Here is a 15271-nt window from a genome sequence, read left to right on the forward strand (position 1 = left end):
TCTAGCTGCTTGCTCTGTTTATCAGTCCTTCTATTGCTTTAAGGCATAGAATAGGTGGCAATTTAAAACACACATACATTGACTTAAAATTAGGCTAAAATAATGTTTGCGGATCTCTTAGCCCCTTCCAGACAGTTATGTGCATCCCAGCCACCAAAAGCCAGGCCCAAACAAAAAGGTGGTGTAGATGGTTCCCCCCCCACCACCTACTTTACCTTCATAATAAACTTCTTAGGCCAGGTGGAGAGAAAGAATCTGGCTAAAGGTCACCCTGTGATAGGGTTGCAAACCTTCAGGTGGTGGCTGGAGATCTGGGATTTCAGCTGATCTCCAAGTGGAAGAGATAGCATACTTGGAGAAAATGGCTGCAATGAAAGGTGGACTGTATGGCATTATAACCCACTGAAATCCCTTTCCTCTCCAAACCCCACCTTTCTCAGGCACCAACCCCAAAATCTGCAGGTACTCCCAACCCAGAGCTGGCAACCCTAACCTGGGAACATCATGACTGAGTGGAGATCTTTATACCCCTCTGTTGTTTCCCACACTTTAGATTGTATACTATAGGCAGAGATTTGCCATTATGTTTATGGTTGCCAACTTTGGGTTGGGATTCCTCAAGATTTAGAAGGTAGAGCCTGTGGAGGGTAGGGTCTAGGGAGGAACTTCAGCATCATATAATGCTATAGAGTGTCAAGCATGCAGTTTTCAATGATAAGTCAAGTAGATACAAAACTACGTTTATTGATAGACTGATATGCTTTCTTGGTACAGGTTCTTGAGAGTGATACAGACAATACATTGATACAGTTCTTTTAAGGTACACTTCAAAGGGTTCCCAAAGGTGGGGGCTAGGAATGCTCTCCAACACATAAACTATCATAAATGTCTACATTTTCACAATGTTATCAGTATCTTGTCCTTGCTTTCCCCAGATGTCTCACACTCCCAAGCAGGAATGTATGGGAAGGTGTCGATTACTCTTTCTCGTTAGTTTCTTTCTACTCTACTTCAAAGCAATAAGCAAGAAGGGAGGAGGGGTAAGAATAACAGAGCCAAACCACTTAGGTCCTCCATGATATTTCACAGACCAGCTTTATGGAGGGCCATTAAACAATTAGTTACCATTGGAATGTTACCATGCTTGACATAGAGCCCACCCATCAAAGCAGCCATTTTCTCCAAGGAATTTATGTCCGTGATCTAGATGCCCTCAGTATGGAATAACACCATGGAGTCCACCATCTAAAGCTGCCATTTTCTCTAGAGGCAGGGATCTCTGTGGTCTGGAGAGCAGCTATAATTCTGGGAGATCTCCACCAGGAGGTTGACAGTCCTAGAGATGTAACATTTTTTTTAAACTAGTAAGCCTGATCTGAGAGCACTTACACTGCATTCAGTGGATATATGGCTTTCCTCTCTGGAACTGAGCTCTGGGTAGAAAGGTTCTACAAATATGCACTGGAAGCTGTACATAATACTCCACCTTCTATGATTCCTGGAGCAGTTCTGTAATTTTGAAAGATGTTTCTGTTTGCTTTTTTAAAAATTTACAAGGTGCTAAATGAATAGGGAGAAAAGTATTTAATATGCAGACAACTTACTTTGCATACTAGGGGAGGGACAACTGTCAGGCAAAGGCCAGTATTCCATTTGCTTGCCTGTATATCAGTCATTAACATTTCAAAACCATGAAGGAAGCCAGACTCAGTTCATGGGTGAAAGTCACACTGCAGGACTAGGACATTTACTGTATCAATGAGTGTATGAGTCATGTGCTTATTTCATCAGGCATGCCCTGGAAACTTGATTTGCTACAACCAGCAAATACAATGAGGGTTCTGGAACTAATTGGGCAGGTGGTGGGGGAGGGAATCCAGTTTAATCACCAATTGACAAATTGCATTGCCTTCTAACTGCTGCTCCCGCTGGTGTAGTGGTTAGGGTGTTGGACTAGGATCTGGAAGACCCAGGTTCGAATCCCCACTCATGCCATGGAGGCTTGCTGGGTGACCTTGGGCCAGTCACACACCCTCAGCAGCCTAACCTGCCTCAGAGTTGTGGTGGGAATCAAATGGAGGAGAGAAGAACAATGAAAGCTGCTTTGGGAGCCTCTTGGGGAGGAGCAGGGTATAAATTAAGTAAGTAAAAATGTAGAACTTCTGGGCAATACCTGGTTCTCATTTGTGTGGTGATCATCACAGAAATGACAGTTCCCATTCTGCTCTGCTTTTCTTGCAAGGCTTCACTGTTTCTTTGCATTCAAGTCCTCAACGTTTAAAACAGAAAAAATTGTTTCAAACAGCTCCATAAAATTGTGGGAAATTAAGGAAACAGAAACAAGGCAGGAGTGGGTGCTTTGGCTCACCCCTGGTTTAACCATCAGATCATCTCATCAATATGTATATTCTACATCGAAATGAGGAACAGAAATCCATGTTATTTTTTCCATGGTAATGTGTGTATGTGTATGGTAACAACTATACTAGAATAAATTGTCACTGAAAATAAGCATTGGTAGTTTTACATTACTCAAAACGTTTATTTCATTAAATCTTGATAGGACATGATATGAGATTGTGAAGTACACTATCTTTTATGTCAATGGCTGGTTGCTGGAGAATTTCCCAAATTTTATCATATCATACCATACCATACCATATCAAGCATCACTGCACCCCATTTAACAGTCATTTAATGTTGTGATCTAACTGGGAACTGTGTGTGCAAACTACCACCTTCAGCAGGGGGCAGGGATAGTTTGTGAGCATAGGATTGCCAGATCTGCAACGTCCAGCACAGTGTAGTGATAAAGAGCAGCAAGACTCTAATCTGGATAACTGGGTTTGATTCCTCAGTCCTCTGTATGCAGCTGCATGACCTTGGGTCAGTTGCTATTCTCTCAAGAGCAGTTCTCTCAGAGCTCTCTCAGCCCCACCTACCTCACAGGGTGCCTGTTGTGGAAAGAGGAAGGGAAGGTGATTGCAAAACGCCCCGAGACTCCTTCAGGTAGTGAAGGGCAGGGTATAAAGCCTATTTCTTCTTCCCAAATTCTGCAACTCATGAGACAGTGTGAAATTATGTCATGGGATAGGTGCTGGTGATGTAGGTGCTGGTGATGTGACAGTAAACAGCAGTACTAGTCATAGGACTTCCACACACTGTGTCTGCATGTCAAGTGCTGTCAAGTGGCAGCTAACATGGCAGCCCCATAGGGTTTCCAAGGCAAGTGATTAAGCAGAGGTGGTTTGTCAGTGCCTTCCTCTGCAGTCTTCCTTGATGGTCTCCCATCCAAGTACCAACCCTGCTTATCTTCTGAGATCTGATGAGATCAGGCTATACTAGGGGTGGTCAAACTTGCTTAACATAAGCCACAAAGAATAAATGTCAGATGTTTGAGAGCCCCAAAAATGAACAAATATTACACACATCTTTATTAAAATTCTTAGTATTTTCTTTGCACAGAAAGATGAAATACATATGTGTACACTTTACAACATAACCATGCTAAAAGGAGACTTAAAAAAAAATAAACACTGGGAATAACAGTCCGCATAAAACCAGCATAGGGAAAGATTAGGGAATTATTTTTTGGCACCAGTAGGAGAAAGAAACACACAAGTACCATATAAATCACTGACCACCATTTGCATCATTATGCGTCTCTTTGCCTTGACACCAAGGTTAGTAAATACAGCTCCTATAAGAGCTATGAAACTACACTCTGAGCCACCCTCTTTAATTCTGCTCCTCCTTCCTGTGGCTCCCTCTGCTCTTGTGTTCTCTTTCCCCACTCTAGATCTGTGGGCTATGGTGGTGGAGAAAAGCTTGCAAGCCTATCTCCTCCTCCTTTCCCGCTTCACACACAGTGGAAATAGTCGCCTACCTATGGGTCAGCACTCAAGAGGTTGACTGAGGTCCTGATGCTGAACATGCTTGAGACTAAGCCTGCATTAAGTTCTTCCTTGACCTCCAGCAACTGCACAATATGTGTGAAAGAGCTGCATGTGACTCCCAAGCCACAGTTTGGCCATCCCTGGGCTGTACTATACCATGCCACATTCCACAGACTACTAGGAATTATACCATATGTTCCAATGTATCCCAGCTGGTAGATGGCATACAGTAGATGTCTGTAGTCAGTCATGTGTGAATGAACTATGTGCTAAATATAAGTACAGTTGAGTCATTAGTGCCAGATTGTTGCCTTCTCTCTCCAACGTATGTATTCAGTAGTTACAAGGAGGCATGCACAGAAGTATGCTGGTTAGCTGACAGCCCTAATGTTTAAATCTACTGCCCTGAGGCCCTCTTTCATATTTTATACCTCTTTCTCTTAGGATGTCATTAAGAGGTGGTGTAATTAGTTCATTGTCACAACCACCCTGAGAACTAGATTGTAAGAGAGCCTCTGGCCTATGTTCAGTGAACTTTATGGCTGAATGTGGATTTGAAGCCAGGCCTAGTCTGACATCCAAACCAATACACACCACACTGGCTTCCAAGAATAAGCCTGAGAACTGACAGCTGTATTTGTGGTCCTGGATTGGGTGGAAATCAAGTCTTGGGGAGAAAGGCTAGGCCTCCTGTCAGAACTTCTAGCAATAGAACAGAACCATGGATGGCAGGCAGCACACCAAAACAGAGGGATACCATAGGATGTAAAGTGGGAGTATAATGGGGGGGGGGGATAAGTTCTGTAGGAAATGTGGTGTGTATAGTACAATTTTGTTCTCCACTGACGTCTGAATTACATGGGTCAAATAGGAAGTCATAGGTAGGATATTCTTCAATAGAGGGGTGGGAGGGTAGATCCAATGTTAGAGGGAACACTTGTCTTGATGATGTCCTTGACTCTTTTGTGGCAGAACATGCCATAAACTAGGACCATGGGAAAATGAGCTAATGTTGGCTAAATCAGTTGTTAGAGTTTAATGATATGAAAAAGACTGAAGGACATCCCCCAGAAAGAGTGGAAAACAGTTACTCAAGGCACTTGCCCCAATTCAGGTGCATATTAGCCCTTACTCAGTCACCTATGCGAGTACACAGGGCTGACACAGACTCAACCTAGCTGGGAGTACATGGTTCATATAATCCCAGTGCTACAACCTAGCACTGGGATTGCAGGAACCAGTGCTTCCATCTGGAACCTACACATAGTGTGCTAATCAAACAAATGACAGCAGATACATGAACAGGCTCCACACGAGGGTTTGATTTCATATGATCAGCACAGCCAAGCTCAATGGAAGTGCTGTGCACTTCTGCAAATGTTCTGTAGCCTGGTGACTGTCTGAATCAGGTCTTTGGAAAGAAAGCATGTATTATACGTTTCATGAGTTTTATGACCTGGGGAGCACAAGTTGAAAGCTATTTGCATGCAGGGAACTGTACCATCTGAATTAGCTTGTGCAGTGTGTCACATAAGGGTGTGGGGGGGAGTATGCTCTGAGTAATTTGTTAACATTTATTTATTTGTTGGCAAGATATATAAGCCATTTTCCACATGTTTCAAAGTGACACCCAGCAAATACACACACACACACTTCTTGTGTGCCATCAAGTTGCAGCTGACTTATGGTGACCCTGTGAGGTTTCCAAGGCAAGAGATGTTCAGAGGCAGTTTGCCATTGCCTACCTTGGTGTCACAACCCTGGTATTCCTTGGAGCTCTCCCATCCAATACTTGCCAGGATAGACCCTGTTTAGCTTCTGAGATATGAAGAGACCTGGCTAGCCTGGGTCATCCAGGTCAGGGCTAAAAACAATGTAACCCATCATATACCATGAGGACTAGCAAAAGTAAGGAGAAAAAGTAACCCAGCTGTCAAAGACCATCTTACACAAGAAGGTTTTCATCCTCTTCTGCAGTGTTGGAACCAAATGGATTATTTGAGACAGGGAATCCCAGATCCCGGGGACAAGCAATGGAATGCCCCTGCCATGCATGGAGACCAGTCTGATTCTGACCTCTCTGTGAGATAAACTCTGGTGCAGAACCTGTCATAATTTAAATCAGGGAAGGGTTCATATATAACTAGGACTTTGAGACATCCAGGAAGCAGACAGTTTAGATCTGTACAGAAACCAAAGCTTTGAGTGTCACCTTCTTGGGCCAAATGACAAGCTGGCTTCCTCATTTTATCTAGAATGGCAATGAACAAATGATGCACCATAGTCACAAGTTCAAATGACTGCTACCCAAAATACATTGGAAGCTGGAATTCTGTCATTTGTGGCAATAACAGTTGGCTAACTGGGACTAGGATTTGGGGGCCGCAGGTTTGAATCCTGACTCTGCTTCAGAAGCTTGCTGGGGTGTCCTCATCCAGACACACCATCTTGGCCTACCTTGCCTCACAGCATTGTTTTGAGGATAAAACGGAGAAGAGGAGAAGAGTGTCAGCTGCTTTGGGTCCCCATTTTTGAGAAAATCAGTGCTACAGATGAAGTAAATAATTAAACAGTGAGACATTCTCAGGGACCACTGCTCTGATGTTATTCCTGAATCATTAATTCATTTTTGTGCACTTGATGCTGCTTTCCATGGACAGAACAGCAAGCGCATGAAGAGAAGCGTGTTCCTTCCGACTACCGGATTTATTTTCCTTGGGTCTTTTGTGTATGTCTAGCCCTGGGGATTTCATTCCTGTTCTTGCCTGGCTTGCTAATGAGCTGTTATCATTCCAAATACACACAGCTTTTGTGATAATCCACAAGCATCCTTTGTTAAACTCCTCGAGGGTGACCCTTGTTAAACTGAAATGCAGAATGGCAAAGATCAAGCAGAGAACTTCCTCGGTCCCTAAAATTTTCTTCTGCCAGACACTGTTCATCAGGATTTCCTGGACCCAAATGATCCGGTATGCATCTGTGAAAAGCAAAATGCTGTCCCCCTGTGCATACCCATGACCAGAAAAAAAAGGTCTGGTGGTGGTGGCATTTATCACAAGCATGGGCAAGTATAGATTTTGCTCATTATGAGAGACATTAGATGTTTCATCTAAATTTTCAAAATTGTGAGGCTTTTTTGAAGTCACATGTGTGTGTGCATAAGCATGCTTGCACTTGGGATGGTGCAGGTCTCCTGTGTAACCAGGACCAATGAATATGTCGCACAGACTTGAACCTCAGGCATTCTGTTACAAGGGATGTCTCACACAACATCTAGGGAGGCTTGTTCCTCCGTAAAGCATGGTGGGCTTTACCACCATACTTTCCCTTACGTGACACCAATCTGTCGCATTTCATTTCCCTGAAGTCCCCTGGAGCCGCCTTTCCTGGCACACTTTTATTCTTAGAAATCCGTGTGCCTGTTTGCCAGCCGAATCCTCTTACCCAGAAAAAGAGACGGGGAGAGAGCAGGATTAGTCAAGAGAGATTAGTGATTAATAGGTGGCTGCCCCCCCCCTCCTGCAGAGTGAGCAATGGTTCCAGCGGCAGGTTGGCATGATCTGAAATTAAGGGGAGGGGGAGGAGAGCAGTAAGCAACCCGAAAAACAACAGAAATAAAACCTTGAAAACCCAAACAGTAGCCTGGAGCAAGTAATCCTGGAGCAATGCATGTGGGCAAAGCATCATGAAAAATTAATTCATGTGTGCTATCAATGCACAAGTCACTGAGCACTGGATTGGGACTCATTAAATTAAGGTTTCATAGAAGGGACCAGTAGATCTCTCTCCACTTGGCAGGCCACCAAGTTGTACAAGGGGATATAAAGCCATACCTTTCCATTTCATACGAGTTATGAGTATCATTCAGGGATGCACAAATCAAATTGCTCAACAGGGTTATACTACTATGTTAACTGTGGGGAAGCAAAATTTTATTACGATTTAAACATAATTCAGACACTGAATGAAACCATGGTTTCATTAACTAACCATGGTTAGTGTGGTTGCCTGAATATAGACTGCCCCACCAACTATAGATACGTACAGTGTGTACAACCAGGATCTCTTGTTCTATTATGGTTTTATGCAATATATGAATGCAGACATCCTGGTTTGTCTCTCCCAGGCTATGGCAAAAAGGCAATGAAACCAGTGTCTATCAAGGCAAATCAGGATTTAAGTGATTGTCTGTTGGCTAAATGCTGGTTTTACAAACTAACTATAGTTAAAAGAAAACACGATTTTGTGTGACATCTGAACTGAGCCAGTGTGTTCTTTCTAAATTATATTAAGCTCTTTCTTTCTCTTTGAGTTCCTTGGAACAGTCTCTTTTCTCTCTTGGTACCCAGTCTTTGCCCCTCCTTTTCTTCCTTCAGTCTCTATTTTTACTCTGCCTCCCTTCAGCCAGATAGCTGTTTCTTCTTGCTTACTGACAACAGCATACAGACCATTCAGTACAAGAGGCCTTCCCTCTCCCAGCAGTTCACACTAGGAGTCTCAGAGGTGGATGGGCTGAGTAGAGTAGCTGTAGGAGGCTGGGAAAACAAGTCAACTCCACTTTGTGACTCTGAATCTTGGGAGAAGATAATACAGCATTGCAGGCATTCTTCAGTTCAGTTGCTACCTTTCCTAGGCTTTGACAGGCCTGAGCTATATTCACCAAGGAATGGGAAAGGGCTGCAGACAGTGGGTATTTGGGATTCTTCTTAGGGGAGCTCAAATAAACAGCAAGTAGGGTGCAGTTGGCCCACACAAGTCTAGCTTTGCGTAGTGTAGGCCTACTTTCAGGTCTAGTTTTTAATTGACAACAGGCTCTCTTTGTCTTAAAAAAAATATTTAGTGTGTGTGTTTGTGTGCTTGCATGCCTGGAAGTCATGGTGACTTCTGGCAACCCTTAGTGGGGCTAGGACTTTTTCAGAGAGGTGGCCTATATTGTCTGCCCCTGCCTCCTGAATCTGGTATATCAAGGAGGTCTCCCTTCCAAGTACTTGCTGAGATGTGATGAGATCAGGCTAGCCTGGGTTATCCAGGCTCTCTCAGGTATACCATGCAGCAGTTTCACTTGCCAGTTTGAAAACACTGCACTGGCTGCCAATGCATTTCCAGGCGTGTTTCAGTGTGCTGGTTATATGACCTATAAAGTCCTAGACCAAGGTATCAGAGGGACAATGTTCTCTCATGGCAATCTGGAGACCCATGTGCCTGCTTTCAGGTAAAAATGAAAACATCTATCAATGTGGATTGCCTGTGACACATCTATATTGGCCTTAGGTTGGGGAAATGTTGCCTTGAATCCCTGTGCCACAGGCAGCTTGCTACTTAGGACAACGAAGCATAGATCTAAATCTCTGTTTGAACAGCAGCAACCCCTGCTACAATGAGTGACTGATTCTGGGGAACCAAGGCTCAGTTGCCCTTTCTCAGACCCACCTACTTCTCAGGGTTGTTTTGAGGACAAAGTGGAATGTTCTCTTGTTGAAGGAAGGGATCAGAAATTTGATAAATTGAAAGAGACTTGCAAAAAATATTGTCCTCCTAAAATGGACATAAATGGAAATGCAAAATATCAGTAATACTGTAATTCCAAAGCAAGGCATCTTGAAGCGTGCAACAGACTAGTTCAGATTCACTATTGCTATGGCTCATGAGCATCTTTCAAAAACTCATATCAGAGCCAAAGGTTCTGTTGCAACAGGTGTACTAATATCCCAAGCAGAGCACCACATCAGTGATCCATCACAACATCACAACTCTGCAAAATAAACACCTGATGCTCAGTTCAGCAGACACTGGAGAAGGGATTCACTCAGGACAATTAGTTTGCCTGAGGATAATTAGTTTTCTACTAATGGGCAAAAGGGGGAAAATATATGTGGTACCTGATAAAACAGAAGCTGGCTAGATGTGGCTGTGGAGCAGGGGAAGGGATGGGCATGTGTAACACAGAATTAAAGGACCCAAGAGAAACATGGAAATACAGGACACAGACATGGTGGATGACGCTTCCACCTTAGATCCTTTTTAGTCCAGCTTCCGCCCGGGCCACGGGACGGAGACAGTGCTGGTCGCCCTCATGGATGACCTCTGGCGACATCTGGATCGAGGCGGTGTGGCAATACTGCTGTTGCTAGACCTATCGGCAGTGTTCAATATGGTCGATCACTGGCTGCTGACCCGCCGCCTCGCCGACGCAGGGATTCAGGGGTTAGCCTTACAGTGGCTTTCCTCTGTCCTTGAAGGTCGGGGACAAAGGGTGGCGATTGGGGGAGAGCTGTCCCAGAGGCACCCACTTAATTGTGGGGTGCCCCAGGGGGCGGTTCTCTCTCCAATGTTATTTAACATCTACATCCACCCCCTTGCCCAGATTGCCCGTGGATATGGGCTGGGTTGTCACCAGTATGCTGATGACACCCAGCTCTATCTATTGATGGGCGGCCGGGCTGCTGACATCCCTGTAGATCTGGACTAGGCATTGCAAGCCGTGGCTGATTGGATCAAGCTGAGCGGGCTGAAATTGAATCCAGCGAAGACAGAGGTCCTTTGCCTAGGTTGCAGCGGTTTGGAAGGAGGGATCCCCCTTCCAGCTTTTGATGAGGCGCCACTGGTACCAGTGCGCGAGGTCAGGAGCTTGGGAGTGCTACTGGAGTCTTCCCTGACAATGGAGGCCCAGATAGCTGCCACTGCCAAATCCGCCTTTTTTCATCTTAGACGGGTGAGGCAGTTGGCCCCCTTCTTGGAACGAGGCGACCTGGCAACAGTGATTCATGCGACGGTCACCTCAAGATTGGACTACTGTAATGCCCTCTACATGGGGCTGCCCCTGTACCGAACTCGGAAGCTGCAGCTAGTGCAGAACGCAGCAGCCAGGCTGCTAGTGGGACTACCTAGATGGGAACATGTGCGGCCTAGGCTGCGGGAACTGCACTGGCTGCCAATTGTGTACCGGGTTCGTTACAAGGTGCTGGTTATTACCTTTAAAGCCCTATATGGCCGAGGACCTGCCTACCTTAGGGACCGCCTCTCTCCATATGTTCCCCAGAGAGCACTGCGCTCCAGCTCACAAAATCTTTTGGAAATCCCTGGGCCTAAGAAGAAGTCAAGAAGAAGACGACATTGGATTTATATTCCGCCCTCCATTCAAGAGTCTCAGAGCGGCTCACAATCTCCTTTATCTCCCTCCCCCACAACAGACACCCTATGAGGTGGGTGGGGCTGAGAAGACTCTCACAGCAGCTGCCCTTTCAAGGACAACCTCTGCCAGAGCTATGGGTGACCCAAGGCCATGCCAGCAGATGCAAGTGGACGAGTGGGGAATCAAACCTGGTTCTCCCAGATAAGAGTCCTCACACTTAACCACTACACCAAACTGGCTCTCTACAGCAAACTGGCCTAAGAAGGCCAAACTGAAAACAACCAGGGAGCAGGCCTTCTCCATAAAAGCGCCCCAATGGTGGAATCAGCTGCCGGAAGAGGTGCGGACCCTACAGGATCTTAATCAGTTCCATAGGGCCTGCAAAACCGCCCTCTTCCAATTAGCCTTTTAAGATGGAACCAGAACTAATATTACACTATTTGGACAAACAAAGATTGTAGCCCCATTGTATTGTTTTTAGCTTAATTTTAATATTAATTTATATATTGTATTTATGCCGTTGTTTACTGATTTTATTATCTGTTTATTGTTATACCATGATATTATATCATGCTTTGTAAGCCGCCCTGAGCCTGCCTTGGCGGGGAGGGCGGGGTATAAATAAAAACTTATTATTATTATTATTATTATTATTATTATTATTATTATTATTATTCACTATACATCACTGCAGACACACAGGCAGTTTGCCACCTTTTGCATGAGCTCAAATTCAGTCTGCTTTGCCACCTTGCTTTGCACAAATCTGTGCACATTGCACAAATACTGACCTGTAGGTGGATAGCTGGGATTGGCATTAGCTCAGCCCTTCTCTTCACATTTCAGGCAAACTGCCTGCCTTTTTTATTTTTAAACTGGACACACTGGCCTGTATCCTCCCACTCCACTGAGCAAATTTTGACGCCTTCCTCTAACTTAACTGACTTCTTCCAATGGAAATGTCTATCCATATATATATGCACATACTTTACCTTTGTGCAGTTCAAATGCCTGAATGCCTCTGGCTTCAGCTGCTCCTTTATCCATCATGCCCCCTTTTTGTCCTGGTCCTGACACCTTGACCCCCTGAGTGGTGTCTCTTGCACAACCCAGAGAGCGAACTCAGCCACCTTCTCACTGACAAGTTTCTAAGTTTCGAAGCAGGCTGCACATGCTCAGACAATTCTTCTGAAGTCTCATAAGAACTAGCAGTCTCCTCCTGAGACCTCAAGGAAATGTTGGGCTGTGGTTGCAGCCTCTCACCCCACCCCATTGTCCTGGCTGAGCTAAACTGCCAGCAGCTGATGGCAGTGATTGACGTGGGGTCTTCAAGGTCCAAACTGCATTCTTGTTGTTGCAGCATCTCTTCTATTTGCTGTTGTTGTCGTGGCTAGCTTGGTAGCTGGTGGGCATTGTTGAACTGAGGCCTTAAAAGGCCCATACTATGTTATAGCATTTCTCCTTGTCCTGGTGTGCTCAAGTCCCAAGTGAGTATCCTATGACTGCTGGGTAAGTCCAGGGATTGCTCTGGAAAGAGGGTGGTTTCATTCCCAGACAACCTTATTTAAATAATAAACTGTTGAGAACTACTCTGGGCTTTAGGGAGAAGACGTATATAGTGATGACAAGGGTACTAGACAATTAGTGCCATCTGTAGCTGACGTTTTATTCCTTCTCCTACTGTGCCATGAATTGAGTTTGGTCTGGAAGTGTACATTCCTTTTCATCTGCCCATTAGGGGACTGCTGCATAGATAATGCATTTAAGTCATCAGCAATGCTTTATTGAGACTGTGGCTTAACTATGATAAAGAGTGGCTAACAGCCTATTCTTCTTGCTGTTCTGCCCATTGTTAGGAGTATGTTGTACCCCAGTCATTGTTTTGTTTTGTTTTAGGACCATCAGCAAACTTCACCGTGCTCAAATTCCACCCTCTCAGCCTCTCCCTCCAGCTTTTATTTTATATAGGTTTGTTGTTTTTAGGCCACAGGGCCACTTTTGCATAAGACCTCCATATGCACTAAGGGTTTTTGGTTTTTTGGTAGGTGTGCACCTAAGAATGTGACAAACACACCCTTCAAATGAGATTTTCAAGTCAATTGATGCTCATGAGCAAAAGCTAATTTATAATCACATTTCAGTCCCCCCAGAGCTTTGTAGCACACTTGCAATTTCAGCACACATAACTGAAACCTAAAAGGATTCATTAATGTTTTAAAAGGTTCATAGTTTTGACAAAAGATTCATTTTGGGGAATAAACAAAAAGTTTGTATTCCTCCATTCCACTGTGCTTGACTCAGACTGCAGTACAAAAATGGCAGCCATGTCAAACTACTGTTTTGTTTTGTAACCACCCCTAAACAGTGAACCAGGAGCTTGGCTCCACATACAGATTTCCTTTAATCCAAGCATTCCCAAAGGCTTATAAAGCCCTCTCTTGAGTGTGAGGTCATTGAGCATTTTATAGCCTGAAAACTCCCAGAAACCCTTGCAAAAAGCATCCATTTCCCTCTGGGAGCTGCCTCTCTGAGTTCCACTTCAAGCTGTTTGTACACTGAATAAGAATCCATCTTCTTTTATTTTATGGCAGCTCAGTGAGAAATATCTTTTATTTTATTCTTATGTTTTAGGCAATGCAGCTAATGGCCTCCACACCTCTGCTGACTGGAATGAGGGCTTTTCTGTGGATTGGCTGGAGCACACTCCAGTGGGTCTGTGGCAAAGATCTTCCCTGACAGCATAAAACCACAGGGGATCCCTGTAACCAGGCATGCAGCAAAGAGTGAGAGGCTGGCTAGCCAAGAAAAATAAACAGGCAGACACTGGATAGAGAACAAGTGCAAAAGGCAGAGACAGAAGGGTTTAGCCCGCTGGTTATGAGGTTATCCTTCTTTTCAGCTGGATGGCGTCCCAATAGAAACGTGTATGTTAATGAAAATGTCATTTGTTTTGAAAACATTTTAAAGCTCAAATAGAGAGAGATGTGACAAGCCATTTAATGGCATGATTGTTGGAGCAATACATCAGGGTAGCCAGCCAATGAACATTTCTTGGGTAGTGCATTTAATAGGTAATAAACTAAGCTCCAGCATCTTAACTGAGTATCTCAAACAAGGTCCATCTTTGGCCTGCCCTGCTTCTTGGCCTTTAACTGCAACCTGATACAGTGACATTCTCACAGACAACATTTCCCCATTGGTTTACTTTCATGATGGCTCAGATTGGATCCTAAGCAGAGCTGCGGAGATTAAAGTCACGGCTGTGCAGCAAGGAGAGGTGGCGTTCACAGCACACTCTAGGTTGGGAGATTCCTGGAGATTTGGGGGCAATGCCTGGGAGAACAGAGTTCTATCCCCCCCTTTTTCCTACAGTCATGTTAGAAAATATTGGCACTTGGTGGATAAACAGTTGTTTTGTGCAAGCAAACCAAATATCCCTCTATTCCAGCAGTCTGTTCCAACAGTGGCTACTGAGAAGCCACAGGGTGCTTACAGTTGGGACAGGATATATTTATTTAAAGTAGTGATACCCCCATGGTCTCCACTACCACCTCTGAGGTGTGTGAAGACCTTCTCTTGTTCCTTGTCCTCATCAGCTAGTATTCAAATGAATACTGCTATTGTACAGGGAATGCAGTTCTGTTACCATAGCTACTATAAAAGTTAAGTCACATGAATATTGGGGTCCTGGGAAGCAAGTGTGAATTAGATCTGAACTCAGTTTTGGGGTAAAATGTTTCATTGTAAGCTATCTGCCTACAAAACTGTTGGCAGCTCTAAAATTGCTGAAAGTTGCTGAGGTGAATCAGAGGTGGGCCTGTCTTTGCACAGGTTGTCCTAGCGAGAACAGAATGCCACTTGGCAAAGTTGAGAGACTGTGCAAATTCTAACCATGAGTCAGTTTCATAATGGCTGAGCAATCAATCCATTAAAAATCAATTTCAGTGAGGGAGCAGGGGTTGGAACCCTCACGACGGACTGCCATCAGAATGCCACAGTTGTAATTATGTAAAACTATTAAGTAGTCAGCCAGCAATTAATTAGATTGTAGAGTGAAAAGTTTACAGGGGCAAGGGGTGGTGGTGAAACTAACTTTCCAGGCATTTGAAGCTGATGTTTAATGATTAGCACAAAGTCATGTCACTTTGATGGTGACATTTCTACAGGCAAACAGAGATTCCCCCCCTCCCTTCCTTCATGTAGCCATAGGAAATCTTGAATTTCAAGCATCATGTGATTCCTG

Source organism: Heteronotia binoei, chromosome 1, assembly GCF_032191835.1.
Source record: "Heteronotia binoei isolate CCM8104 ecotype False Entrance Well chromosome 1, APGP_CSIRO_Hbin_v1, whole genome shotgun sequence".
Taxonomy (NCBI): domain Eukaryota; kingdom Metazoa; phylum Chordata; class Lepidosauria; order Squamata; family Gekkonidae; genus Heteronotia; species Heteronotia binoei.